Source organism: Beta vulgaris, chromosome 7 (assembly GCF_026745355.1).
Source record: "Beta vulgaris subsp. vulgaris cultivar EL10 chromosome 7, EL10.2, whole genome shotgun sequence".
NCBI classification, from domain to species: Eukaryota; Viridiplantae; Streptophyta; class Magnoliopsida; order Caryophyllales; family Amaranthaceae; genus Beta; species Beta vulgaris.
In genome coordinates, this window is record NC_079208.1 from 25,668,145 (window position 1) to 25,682,528 (window position 14,384).

Below are 14,384 nucleotides of genomic sequence, written 5' to 3' on the forward strand. Positions count from 1 at the left end.
TGCATTGATGACTTCTATTTAATATTGACTCATGTCAAGTTTCATGCAAAATAATAACCAAATAATATTTTCATGCACCCTAAAAATAGATTAGTCTAGGTTCTTGAAACACATAAAAATACTATTTTGTGACACGTTATTAAGCAATCAATATTACATAGAACCTAGCAGGTTATTCAAATTATGTGATTAATATTTGAACAATTCTATAGGTCCTTGATAACAAAAATAACATGTGAGGTGATGAAAGCATTAAACATATAATCATGCATAAACATATGTATATGGAAAATAAATAGAAAAGAAATAAAAAGGGTTAGAATGCACAAAATAACGATTTATATTAAAGATCTACATCATGAAAGAAATAGTTAGTAAATTCAATATAAAAATAAAGAATTTATTTAAGGACCTTTAGGATTATAGGATTATGTGTCTATATGTCTGAAAGTTCGTGTTTTTTTTTAAAGTATGAAAGTATGAGTTTTAGAGAGGTTTTGTTATGATATTTGTAAAGTTCAAAAGTATGAAAGTCGTAATGTAAAAGTGTTGAAGTATTTTAGTTCGGAAAATTGTCATGTATTTGTAGGAAAATACTAAAAAAATATAGAAAAGAAGATTGCGCTTCACAAAGAGAAGTGCACCAGGTGCACGACTCTGTAACGCACAATTAGAGATGGCAGTGGGTAATGGACCCTACCCGGATCCGTGGATCTAGATCCTTTTTTTACGGATTTGGATCCTCAAATTTTAGACCCTATGGATCCGGGTAGTATCTGGATCCTCTTTGGAATAAAACGGATCTGGATCGGGTCCTAAATAATTACCCAGATTCAGATTCGTTTACCCGTTTTTATAACATTATTATTTAATTATAATACTAGTTATTACATGTAATAACGGATTTTGCTTGAATTTCGAATCATTGTTCTAATTATGTGCAATTTACTGGATTATTGAGTTCGAAAAATCGGTTGATAATTGTTAATCTTTCAGAATTAGTTGATTAATCTACAGTTTCATAATTAAATAGTAGTAAATGGTTGCAATGGTTATTTTTCAGAAATTAAATGTGATTTTTGGTTGATATTAGATGATTTTCTTGTTAAAAATCTTTAATTATTGTGAAAATTAGGATAGTTTGAACAAAATAGACAAGCATCTGTTTTGGATCCGTTTAGGGCCCGGATCCGTAGGATCCATACGGATCTGGATCCTCATTTTTATCACCCAATGGATATGGGTAGGATCTGGATCCTTGCCTAAAAAACGGATCTAGATCAAGATCCTAGAGGACCCTGTCCATAGATCCTACCCATTGCCATCTCTACGCACAATGCCACGTGCCAGTCGTAGATTGGTGCGCCTGACAAGCTGGACATGTGTGCTCGGTGCGCGTGGTTCGCCTTGTGCTTGACAAGCTTTGACATCCTTTTTATAAAATGTGTTTTAACGATTTTTCTTTATCTTTTAAATCCGCAAATCTAATTTTACGCGGGTTAAAAATGCGATTTTATTTTAAAAGTATCTTTGAAAATTTTATTTTTTAAAACATAATCAATTATTAATGAATAATTAATTATTAGGCTTTTTCAAAAGATTAGGATCAAAATAAAATTGGCGGGCTTAAAATACAATTAATTATTAAGAATAATTAATTGAGCTTCAAAAATAGGATTTTGGATTATTAATATAAACTTTAACACTTTAAAATAGTTTTAGCTCTTCGAACTGCTCTGCCCTTGGGTCGGACCAATTAAGACCGCTATATGTTTCATCATTAGGCCCTTAAATGAAAAGACACGATTATGTATCTACAAAAGCCCCCACTTTGACTGGGGTTCATGTAACAGCCCGCACTTCCGAGCTGCTAACTAATCACACTTAAGATACACAAAACACAATCAACACTTAACAATCCTCGAATTTACATTTATTCACAGCGGAAACAAAACCTATAAAAACGATTCTGGATCTGTGGGTCAGGGGCCCACAACATAACAACTTGAAAATCAAATAACAGATTACAAATACTTCCGAACAAAGCATCGAACTTTAACCTCAGTTCACCATCTCAAAACATAAAAATCTTCTTCTTGATCAATAATCATATTCCAAGTCCTCGACATCAACCCTGCAAAATCACTAACAATGAACCCTGCCCCCACCAGGACAGGTTCAAGAACAAAATCAGAAAAACTGAGTACACACACTGTCCAACCAGAAATTCATTTTAGTGGCTTAAAATATAGTTGTGCGGTTTATTACTCTCAAGTGGAACAATCCCAAATTCAAAAATACTTAAAATCAAATAGTTAGAAAGTTTTTATTACGACACCAAGAACCCTTAACTAGAAGTCCGATAAAGAGTACTCATACATATACTATAGATAATAAGTTCTTGCCATAAGGACAAATTTCAACAACAGTTGAATACATAAGCTCATCCCAAACCCATTTTTGGTGGCTTAAGACCATTCATATACAATTCATGCTAGAATTCGCATGCTTCACAAGTAAGTGCTTGCTTAAAAATTTCAGGATTACTATCCTTGCACAATCGCATTAAAGTAAGAATTTTTATCATGAAGATCACCACTTAGATCATTCAAAACCCTTTGGGTCTATAGCATTTAATTTCTTGGGTAAAGCGAACACGAATAGAGAGGGGTCCTTACACAAGGAGCCGACTGTCTCTAAGCTAATGGAGGTCGTCACCCCACCGTTTAAATATTTATGCTTGCAAGCCTTAACCAGGACATGTCCCATTTTTATTATCTGCTGGACTTCACCCACCCAGCGAGGGTTCGAAAGGAGATCACCCATCCTCCAAGGGTTGTTGTTCATACCGTACCTTATTTGGTATCGGCCTTTACCCACTTGTATCCATAGTTTATTTAATAAATAGTTTAAATGCACAGTTTATCAATACAACACGTGTTCCAAAGAACACATATTTATCCATGAAGAGGAAAAAGAATCACAACTACTATGGTGTTGCTAATCATTGCAAGACTTGGATCTTCTTTTGAAATCTTTTGTTTTACGTCAACAATTTCACATATTAGTTACGTGTAAAGATATAAGGAAATAATCAATTCTTTACTGCTTGTAAAAGTCGTATAGGCACTTAGTGTGCTCATTTAAACTTTACCAAAAGGGTTGAGTTAACTTGAACATTTGGAACTTTTGTCAAAATAATTACAGCAAAAATACTGAACTTAAAATGAACATAACTTCCTGCTCGGTACTTCGAATTAGGAATTTCCAAAACTTAACCTCAATAACTTTTAGGTCATTACTCCTCAAAGGAACAATACCCACTCCATAACAATATTGGACATCTCGCTCCATAAATTTGTTTACTTTCCCCATAAAACAATAACTAAATCATAATGCTTATTTTCTCAATAACACAAATTATATCTTTCAAAACTTTACTCTTGTTCTTAATTCGTATCGCATACTCAATTCCAAAGTGTATCAACGACTTAAACTTCTCCGTAAATTAATATAAAACAAAACAAAGTTGAAATGTAATTAACAAATCCAAAATACCTGAACCTCAATAATCTTATTATAACACAAGCTCGAACATCAAATAATCTCACTTACCTTAAATATTCTTTTAAAGGAAGTAATATACATAAAACGTATTCGAAATCAAATGTCTCTCCGCAGTCGAACCCATAACATAATCAAAATGTAAAATATGTTTCTCAAAGACTTATAAGATAATTAACTATATCGAGACCCAATTCTAAGCTCGTGCGATTAACCTGTAATATTTTACTTGTAGACTATAAGGTATCCTCTAACATGTTTTGGCAATTCCCTTCATCATAATAGTTTCTCTTTGTACTTGGACTTCCGTCTTTAACTTATAGCATCTAAACTATAGCATTCCAAAATTCTCATGATATGAATTTTCCCCTTAAAGGTTTTCTTATTCCCAATACATGAACTTTCATTGCCAGAATATAACCTTATTACATTATCATAAATCACCTACAATTACTATGGCAATTCAAAATATTCATCCATTATTTCCCAATACTCACTCGTTGTCCTCATCCTTCTCAAATTTATAATTCACAACCATACGTCCCCATGTATTTGTACTGAAAGCTCATATTAGCTTAACACCATAGCTTAGTATTGTCATTATATAACTTTAATTACCATGCTCTCTATTATCTAGATTTATATTTTTCTTTCCAACATCCATTTATATAATCTTACTCATCCAATAGACGAAATTATGCTCCAAACTCTTTTACTTGACCCCTTTGCGGATATGATCTTTTATTACATAAGTATTGTAAATTATATCTCTCTAATCGATACTTCTCTAAACCACCACCAAGATTGGATCCTTTATTTCACTGATACGACATTCATATCTCAAATCCTACACATCCTCTGAACTCACAAACCTCTCGTAACAACTCCATTAACTCATAAATTAATATTTGACCTTTGAAATTCACATCCAATTTACTATTCCCTAACTATCTAATCTATGTCCAACACATAACATCTTCATTCTTAGTTAGAACCTCCCAACAATTACTTCATCCTTCAATTATGACATCACAAATCTTCATTCTTATATAATCAAGCTCCATATTTTTTCGGAGATATCTTCGAGTGATACCATTCAGCCTTGTTTATACGCCATAAGTAAATCTTGGAATATTTGACTACTTCTAATAATATCCTCAAAGCGACAATTGTATTTCTTAAACAGAATTCACAAGTACCCATCTCACAACAAACTCATTCTAACTTAGATTCCAAACTCCATATAACATAATTCATCCATGATATTCTGTAAAGATATAACTTGTTTCACTAGACTTACGTGTTTCCAAACTTAAATCCGAAAATAATGTTCATTAAATTGACCCAAATTTGAGAGACTTTTTCCTATGAGAACTTCTTCATAAAAATTTAAGTAGGAGTAAGATCCCCCCCGTCATTACTAGAACTAGAAAAACCTTATTTATAGTTTCACGAGTCCATATTTGCTCATAACTCAAATTCATAATTTTCAAAGTTCATGATCATATATAATCAAAATCTCAAACAATATTAAAGAGTTTTTTATACTTTCAGAATACCATATAAAGCTTATATCACAAATATTTTCACAATTGTCTTAAACCTGAAATTTTAACTCAACATCCTTGATCAAAATTCCTTTCTTTTTTCTGAAACTTTCAAATATAACTATAGTTCAAATCGAAAGCAAGTTCATGCATATATCGAGTCGACGTCCCGACTTAGTTCATAAATCGGAGTACTTGTTGTAAAACCATTATATAGTTAGATATACTAAAGATCCTTGCTTTAATTCTCATAGCTACACTTTCATATAAAAGATCAACTTACTAAGCATAAGAAGCTTATTATAAATTCGATGTGGAAACAAGTAGGTTTAATAATATCACACATCGATATTATTGAAGGATTCAACTACCTCCAATCAGTTCTTCATAAAAATATCACTCAGTAAACTCATCACATATAAAGCTTTCGCTCTAGCTTAAAACCAAATATGTAGTTAACAACTCTTGTAAACACACGAATAACACTTTGAATAATTTTGTATTTATATAAAAGGCTTATTAAGCTCAGACATGAAATCACATAAAACACGAATATAGATTCAAAGGTGGAAGGACATGTGTGTACCTTGAAACAATTCCAATAATTCGACATTCTGGATAACCACTATAGCTCGAACTTCATAATTTATCTCCATATACATACTCCAACAACGACCTCAAAACAATAACAAAATCATTAACCATCCTCACAACAATTTAGATAAACAAATTGAATTACTCATACTTTCTATGCTCTTCCATGAACTAACCACCACAACTCTTATATACAACCCATTCTACTAATCCAACAACTCACAACATCAATTTCATCTCTAACTAACATCATTCTGATTTTAGAGAGTATTATCAAACAACATAATTTATAAAAAATCAGTTTTTATAAACTTACTTAAGGGCTTACTTCATATTAGAAGCTTCAATCCAATAAGAAAGAAAAAATTTCAATCTTTAAGTTTAACAACTCTTATCATAACTATATTTGCTAATCAATAACAAAATTAGAACCAAGTTTATTTCTAAAATGACAAATATAAAATCAATTGCACCACACTTGAATTGGAATCAAAGGAATGGGAATTAAGAAAAATTAGCTTATACCTTCATATGGAAAGGAATACCACAATGGCAGCAACAAGGCACAAGTTAGCAATGACAACATGGGCAAACAAGCCAACCACGACAGCAACGCAAACAAAGTACAAAGCAGTGCTGAACTTGTGTAGGCGTAACTCATAGCTCCGAACTCCAAATTGAGCTATTTTTGTGCTCAAATTCATTAGCTCGAAGTGATCTACAACTTTGATTCAGAAACAAAGAGCAAAATTGGATTGCATGTTATAGATAATTGAGGAAACAGATTGTCAGAATAAAAACAGAGGAGAGAGAAATGAAGGTAGGCAACACCAAACTTACAAAGACATAACTCATAGCTCAAACTCCAAATCAAGTGATTTTTGTGCCAAATTCATTAGCTCGAAGTTATTACAACTTTGATTCAGCAACAAAGAGCAAAATTGGATTGCATGTTGTAGATAATTGGGGAAACAGATTGTCGGAATAAAAACAAAGGAGAGAGAAATGAAGGTAGCAACACCAAACTTGCAAAGACAATAACTCATAGCTCCGATCTCCAAATCAAGTGATTTTTGGGTCTAAGTTCAATAACTTTTCGAGATCTACAACTTTGATTCAATAAGTTTGGGTAAATTCCGACTCTAAATTGAAGAAATTGAGCATGCACAGTACGGGGTATAAAATCAGAGGAGAGAGAAAATTGAGGTTTTGGGGTTTTATTTTTGTTTTAAGGTTTCTCCCAATTCTTAACCACTTGGGTAATTAAACTGAAATCTTGAAGAGAATAATTGATCAATGGAAAAAATACACTTTGGCACTTGATTGAGAAGTTATGAAGAGGAGAGAGTGATGCTTTAGCATCTAAAGTAGATGACTCAAGGAGAGATAAATTGTAATTAAAAATGGGTTTCTCTTTATTTCAAAGCTTGAAATCCTTAACTCAATATCTCTATTATATAAAATCCATACTAAATTATTTGTGCTTAGAACTTACTTTAGACGATAAAAAAAATAATTCTCAAAGTAATTTCTTTACTAATATGAACATAGCTAACTTTGACTAAAACGTGTCTGAAAATATAAGCTATTATACTTATCAAATCTCATTTATAAAGTCGTTATTAAACCTGCTTAAAATATAGGCTATTACAGTTCAGGAAACCGAAAGTCAAAGTATAAGTTGTCGGGACGGAGAATAATTTTAAACACTCTACAATTTAGAACTAATTTAAATGTCGGTATCTGTAAAACAAAGTTATTATGCAAGATGATAACTACAACAATCTGATTATCTGTATAAAAAGATGTTACCATATAGATGTAAACTACTTAGATAAGGCACAAAATGATGCAAAGATGCTGACTTAGACTTTCTAAGGATGCATGAGACGTTATGCAAGGATTATAGTCATGCAAAGCTAATGAAGATGAAATGTCATGCAAGGTCAGGGTTATGCAAGACTCAATGTATGGAATTTAATGTCGGAGTTTTGCAAGGCTAGGAGATCTAAATATGTAAAGATAGAATGATTAGAAATAGATAGATTGATATTCAAAAACTGTATTAGTAAATGATCGGGGTCCGCATGTGAGATTCACATATTACAACTTTTGTGAATTTTATTTGATTTGGAGGAACTACCACATTTAGGAAGCCCCACTTATCTTTAGGTAAGCTTGTCTTGATTTAGGCACTATGAGCATTGATTGAAATGTACTGGATCTGTCTTGAGCATTCAAAGTTTTTCACTCGCAATTCTTTTTGAGGAGTTGATAGAAGCAAAGTCAGATATCGCCAGGACCCATGGAATTTTAAAAGAGTTCTTCATGAAAAAGCATATCTTGGAATAAAAATAATAAGGTTGAAATTTTTGTAACCTAAATTAATGTAGGTGGGAAAAGGCTTGAATGTAGCCGGGTTCAAACTCGAGTCTATGTTAGGATCTAGAAAGTGTATAGTCTAGAATTTTAGAAAGTCAAATCATTAGACCTTGGTTAATTTTCTTTATGGAAGCGGTCGGACCTGGAGATGAGGGTTCCCATGTATCCTTGCAAAATATGCCATAACTTTTGCCTAGACCACCCTTTTGGGTTTTTGACCTAGCTGGCTTGGACATACCCTGAACAAGGATTTAGGGTTTGATAAAAAGTTGAAAGGTTGATGCTTGAGGTTTTGATGAATTGAAGGACTTGTATGCAAGCCCCCCTAGCTTGATTTTTTTTTTTTGCCTTTGGCCTTTTCTTTTTTGACCTGTGCATTTTCTTTTGCATTTGGTTTTTTTCGCAAGTCAAAATTTTTCACTTTTTTTGCTTGGCATTTATTTTTTTATGTAATGAGGCTTGCACACAAGTATTTGGTCCAGGGGTATTGGAAGGTTTGAGGGTTATTTGTAAAGCTTTGATTTGAAAGGCTATGTGGCTAAGGATCATGAAGAATGATGGCTTAAGGGACTGTATGGAGATGGCTTTTTGAATGACGGAGAAGAGAGGAAAATAACTCATAGTCCAAAGTATAACCATTTTATTTTTTTTTGTTAATTTTTTTAATTAATCAAGGTCATTAGAGACAATTTTATTCTAGTTTCATCATCGAATTCAAAGCATGGATGATGGTGAAAGACCAATGAAAATGAAAAGAAAAATAAAATGAAAATGAAAAAGCTATATTATGAAGTCCTATAATAACATATACTCGATGGAAAAGGATAAAAATGGCTTAGGGTAAGGACTCTGTAAATCATCCTAGGAAATTAGAAATAAAAGACTATGCCCTTTGAATTGTTGATGCACTGCAAAAAAATGTTGATCATGATGTTGATTATCGTTGTAGTAAGTATTAGAATTCCATTATCATCGACCATATTTTACAATGCATTTGTAGAATCATATACTAGATGTCAGATGTTCATTGTTTAGTTGGAATTCACAATAGAAATATAGGTTGCACCATTTGAATTTTCTTTTATGTGAAGGGTTCAGAGTAGACCCTATGGAAGTGATCGCGCATCTATTGTCAAGGCGGTCAAAAGTAATTTTCATGACTTTAAACAAAGTCGGGGTGGTGATAATGCACTTGATGAGCTTTAGAGTAGGCTCACATTTATTCCTCTATTAGGCGTTCCTAAGTTGTAATCTCTCGACCGGTCATGAACAGAATTGGGTGGACCTCACTTATAAGTTTTTGGAAATAATTTTTTTCAAAGAAGAAATGGAAATGAGAAATGAAATTGGAAGATAAAAAGGGAAATGAAAATGGAAAAGGTAAATGAAAATTAGAATTGGGTATGGTATTGAACTAGTATGAGCTTGACCATGATGCTGACATGGGCTTAACTACATGCATATGCAGACATGGACTGGCCTGAACTGTACTATGCAAGTAGACTGGACTCAATGATTGGGCTTTGGTGTTAATACGAGAGACTAGACTTTGAGCATACATGTGAGCAAGCAGGCTAGACTTTAAGGAAGGTTGGAGAATAAGGGAGACTAGACATTTAACTTAAGACAAGCAAGCTAGGCAACTAGACTTTGAACTTACAGGTGAACAAGTGGGCTAGACAATTAGACTTTGTAACATATATTAGACTAAGCATGATAGACTCAAAAATTGCCTATATGGACTTAAGGAATGCTAGCTTCAATAGGCTTAGGGGTTGCCGTTATGGTCTTACAGGGATGAGTAGCTTCGTTAAACTCAAAGGGTGCTTTTATGGTCTTAGGAATGACTAGCTTTGCTAGGTCAAAGGGTGTCGTTATGGTCTTACGGATGGCTAGCTTTGTTAGGTCAAAGGGTGTCGTTATGAACTTAAAGGATGACTAGCTTCAATAGGTCAATGGGTGCCATTATGGTCTTAGGATAACTAGCTTCGCTAGGTCAAAGGGTGTCATTTGGTCTTAAGGATGACTAGCTTTGCTGGGTCGAAGGGTGTTGTTATGGTCTTAAGCATGACCAGTTAAAGGGTGCCATTATGGTGCAGGGATATGTGATTTGTTACTGTCTTAATTAACGGTCTGAATCCCACAAAGTCTTTCATTAGACTATGAGTTTTAGAAAACTTTGAACTCGTAACCCTATTAACATATGAATAGGGACATATTTATTTAATTAATCATTTAAAATCAATTTCAAGAAATATCATTTAAAACGACGATGACATCATATGGATAAGGTTTTTTAAAAATTGGTCTTTCATACCATGATGTAGGATTCGGGGTTTAAGTTACGAGGTGCGAACGTCTATAACTCGTCTTCTCTTCTGTTCTAAAGAATGTGCTCTTACTAAATGCGTTATTTTCCATTTTAAAGTAATCATGACTATCAAAAAGAAAGAAAATCACATAGGTTGCACATATACACATCAACCATTTTTTTAGTGTTTTTAGCACCGATATATCATTTGTACATGGTAGGTTTGAGGTTTGAGCATTGAAGTTGCACTACGTACCAATCATTGCGGGATTGGAAACCACTCATGGATCAAAACATTCGTAGTTTGATCTATGTTTCACCCTAAGTGGCCAATTTCATTGGGGAAGAAAATGAAATAGATTATGAATAATTCACCTTTAAAATTAAATAAATCTATTGAAAAATGAGGTAATCACTGCAATTAGTGATTGAAATGAGATTTAAATGATCACTCCAATTAGTGATTAAAATAAAGGATTAAGATAATCACCTTAATTAGTGATTAAAGGAAGGAAAGATAATCACCTCAATTAGTGATCAAGATAAAGGTTAGGAAATAATCACCCTAATGAGTGATTATTCAAGGTTTAAGATAATCACCCTAATTAGTGATTAAACATGATGAAATGTTAAGATAATTACCCTAATTAGTGATTAATCAAGGTTTAAGATAATTACTCTAATTAGTGATTAAATATGATGAACGGTTAAGATAATCACCCTAATTAGTGATTAATCAAGGTTTAATATGATCACCCTAAATAGTAGTTAAATATGAAGAAAGTAATCACCTAAATTAGTCATGGAATGTGAGTTGAAATAATCACCTTAATTAGTGATTAAATATGAAGAAAGTAATCACCTAAATTAGTCATGGAATGTGAGTTGAAATAATCACCTTAATTAGTGATTAAATATGACGAAAGTAATCACCTTAATAATTGATTAAATATGAAAAAAGTAATCACCTTAATTATTGATTAAATATGAAGAAAATAATCACCTTAATTAGTGATTAAATATGAAGAAAGTAATCACCTCAATTAGTGATTGAATGGGAGTTAAAATAATCACCTTAATTAGTGATTGAACTTGGGTTTTTTTTCAAAATAGGTCTTAAGAGATTTATTTCCTAATTGAAGGATTTTGAATGGATGAGAAAAAATCTTATTTGAAGATTATTAAGTCATTTTAGTAAGATTATCAATTTGAGATGCAATTCGGAGAATGTGTTTGGCTAATCAAAATTTGGTCATCTAAAGTGAGACACATGAAGTGGCTCAAAATCATTAGGAGGCCATAATTACCTTTCTAATTATGTCAAATTATATAATTGATCCATTTGAAGATTATGGAGAATAATTTTGAAAATATAAGATAGATCATCATACAATTTAGCTTAGTTAGATTAATTTGTAATTTTTCCTTTTGATTGAAATTGGGTCATTTAATTCATATACTATGATATATTGGACCCAACATGCAATATTTATAACATTGTTTGCTCATTTTATTCAAAAAGAATTGTGGAATTAGTTATGATATATGCATAACATCTCCATATTTTTCATTCATTGAGTGATGTAATAACTACTCCCTCCGTCCTCTATTAGTTTACCCCTTTCTTTTGCATATAATTTTAGGAGGAATAGTATTGTGGGGCATACAAAGAGAGAGAAAAGATTATTTTTACTTAAAGTTAGATGTGTGGGTGAGGGAGAGATAGTGGGCCCATTCCAAAAATAGCAAAAAAAAAAGGGGTAAACTAATAAGGGACATCCTCAAAAGGAATAGGGGTAAACTGATAGAGGACAGATGGAGTATTTACAAAGAAACTATTTTTACAACAATTTGTACAAATTCTATGAGTATACAAATCTTCAATCTTGATCTTCACCATGATGCTCCTTGATCTTCATTTCCATGAATGGGATTTAGAATTCATATTTATTTGTAAACTTATGAAATTTAAAGATTTAACTTCCTTAATTTGATTTTTTATGATGATTTTATTGATTTAAAAAAATGAGTCATTTTAAGAGAAACTCAAAATTTAATGACTTTTAATTAACATTTTTGTAACAAAAGAAAATATTTTTATGAAAATTGAGTTAATCACTTTATATCATTTTTCAGATTGCACTTTTGTTTTTGTACTGACTTATAAAATTTATAACATTCTTTAAAGAACGTGAAATTGAATATTTGATACACCTATGGACAGGTCAGTGAGTTCTTTATGTTATATCAAAATTTCACAAGCTTTTAGTGATAACTCGAATTATGGTTAATTATATACTAAAACTGGTGAAAACAAGATCTTTATCTAATTTATTCTTTGAAACCTAACTTATTAAACTTGGTTTAAAGTGAATTTTGTTATAAACATTACAGACACAATGAAGGACTATAATGAAAATTTTCACATAAATTGGAAATTTTAAAGACCCTTTTTTAATTTATTTTCTTAACTAAAGAGAAAAATGAGTTTTATGGAATTTAGTGATTTGGAGGAACGGTTTTGTAAAAATGAGATAAAATTATATAAAATTCATATGAATATAATTTTTATGTTTTTAGAATTCTAATGATGTCTACTTTAAAAATTTTTCCTTTTATCTAAATGAGTTTAGTTTGAACTTTATTGAAAGGACAAGCTTACATGCTACTGTATGAAACCAGTTTTTCATAATAATTTTGTATGATTTAATTAACTGCAAAAAAAATTATTTTTTATAAATTCCAAGTTCTAGCTGGTGGAATCATCGTTAACTTCAATTCATAGGAAAAATATTACTTCCTAAAACCTATTTATATAATATAGACGAAAAATAAATAAAATACAAAATTAAAACTGATTATAATTACAACATCACATTTTCCTTTTTAAGGAGATGTTTATGCACAACTTTTCTTGAAATTTTTTTATGAAAATACATTTTTGGTGATGAATAACAACTTTGTTAGTCTAGTATAAATACTAGATCAACTATAAGGGGGAGGGGGAGTGAATTGTAGTTGGGGAGATTTTCAAACTTTTTGCGGATAAACTAATTTGAAAGTTAATAAAGAGAAATGGCAATAAGAAAGAACACATGAAGATCCTTTTAACAAGGATCTCTTCCTCAATTCTTTAGGAAGAAACCTTGCTCTTTTTATTTATAATAGTTCTTACAACTTATTATAAATTAATCCTCACTTTGTTCCTCTAGGAACCAGTTCCCAGTCACCTTGTTTCCCCTGAATACGTGACTATCCTTACTTGACTTCACTAGAAGTCTTCTGATCTCTTTATCTTTCTCACTCTTGAATACAAGATTTTTGTTCTCTCAACCCACACTCGAAAAGTATTACAAGAATAATTGTTTGAAGAGTAATAAATCGAAATAAATTTCCTTATAAAATAATACAAATAAATCTGGAAAGTTACATATCAATTCTGGTTCGTTATCGCACCATATATAGGAGGTCTTCAGCAGCTCCTACATTTGCTCCATTACATAGATGTGGGTGTTAGAACTCACCCATGATCTATTCGTTGATGCCACACTATCCATGCTAATTTTTCTCCACTAAATCCACAATCATCCAACCACTTTTCCATAGTTTCAGCAGTTGGTTAGTTGTGCACTATCAGCGTGGCTTTAGTATTCTTCGCAACAGACTACAGTGAGTTAGGGTTTGTTACGCTTAACTTCAGCCATGCAATCTATAATGAAGCAACAAACACATACTCTTTCTAATAGCATTGATATTAATTTTATTCAAAATAATATTCCACGTAATTAGGTTAGCAATTTTATAACACTCAATATTTCAAGCAAATTAAATAATTTATTTAAATAACTTGACTAGGTTAAATTCATAACCATTTCTCTATAAATTATAATTAAATAAATTATACTCAAGACAATATAGAAACTTAATTTACACAATTAATTTCCTGAACTCAATTTATTTTCCCAGACTCAATAATATTATTTTTC

The 14,384-nt window shown here is 31.6% G+C and overlaps 1 long non-coding RNA gene across 1 annotated transcript; it reads right to left on the bottom strand.

The window, feature by feature from the left end:
- Nucleotides 1-1,956: 1,956 nt before the first annotated feature.
- On the bottom strand, nucleotides 1,957-6,109 carry LOC125491649 (uncharacterized). The gene is made up of 2 exons (XR_008970284.1): nucleotides 5,698-6,109; nucleotides 1,957-2,158 (listed from the first exon to the last, which is right to left on the bottom strand). It is a non-coding gene; the product is annotated as an uncharacterized LOC125491649 (long non-coding RNA).
- Nucleotides 6,110-14,384: the final 8,275 nt, after the last annotated feature.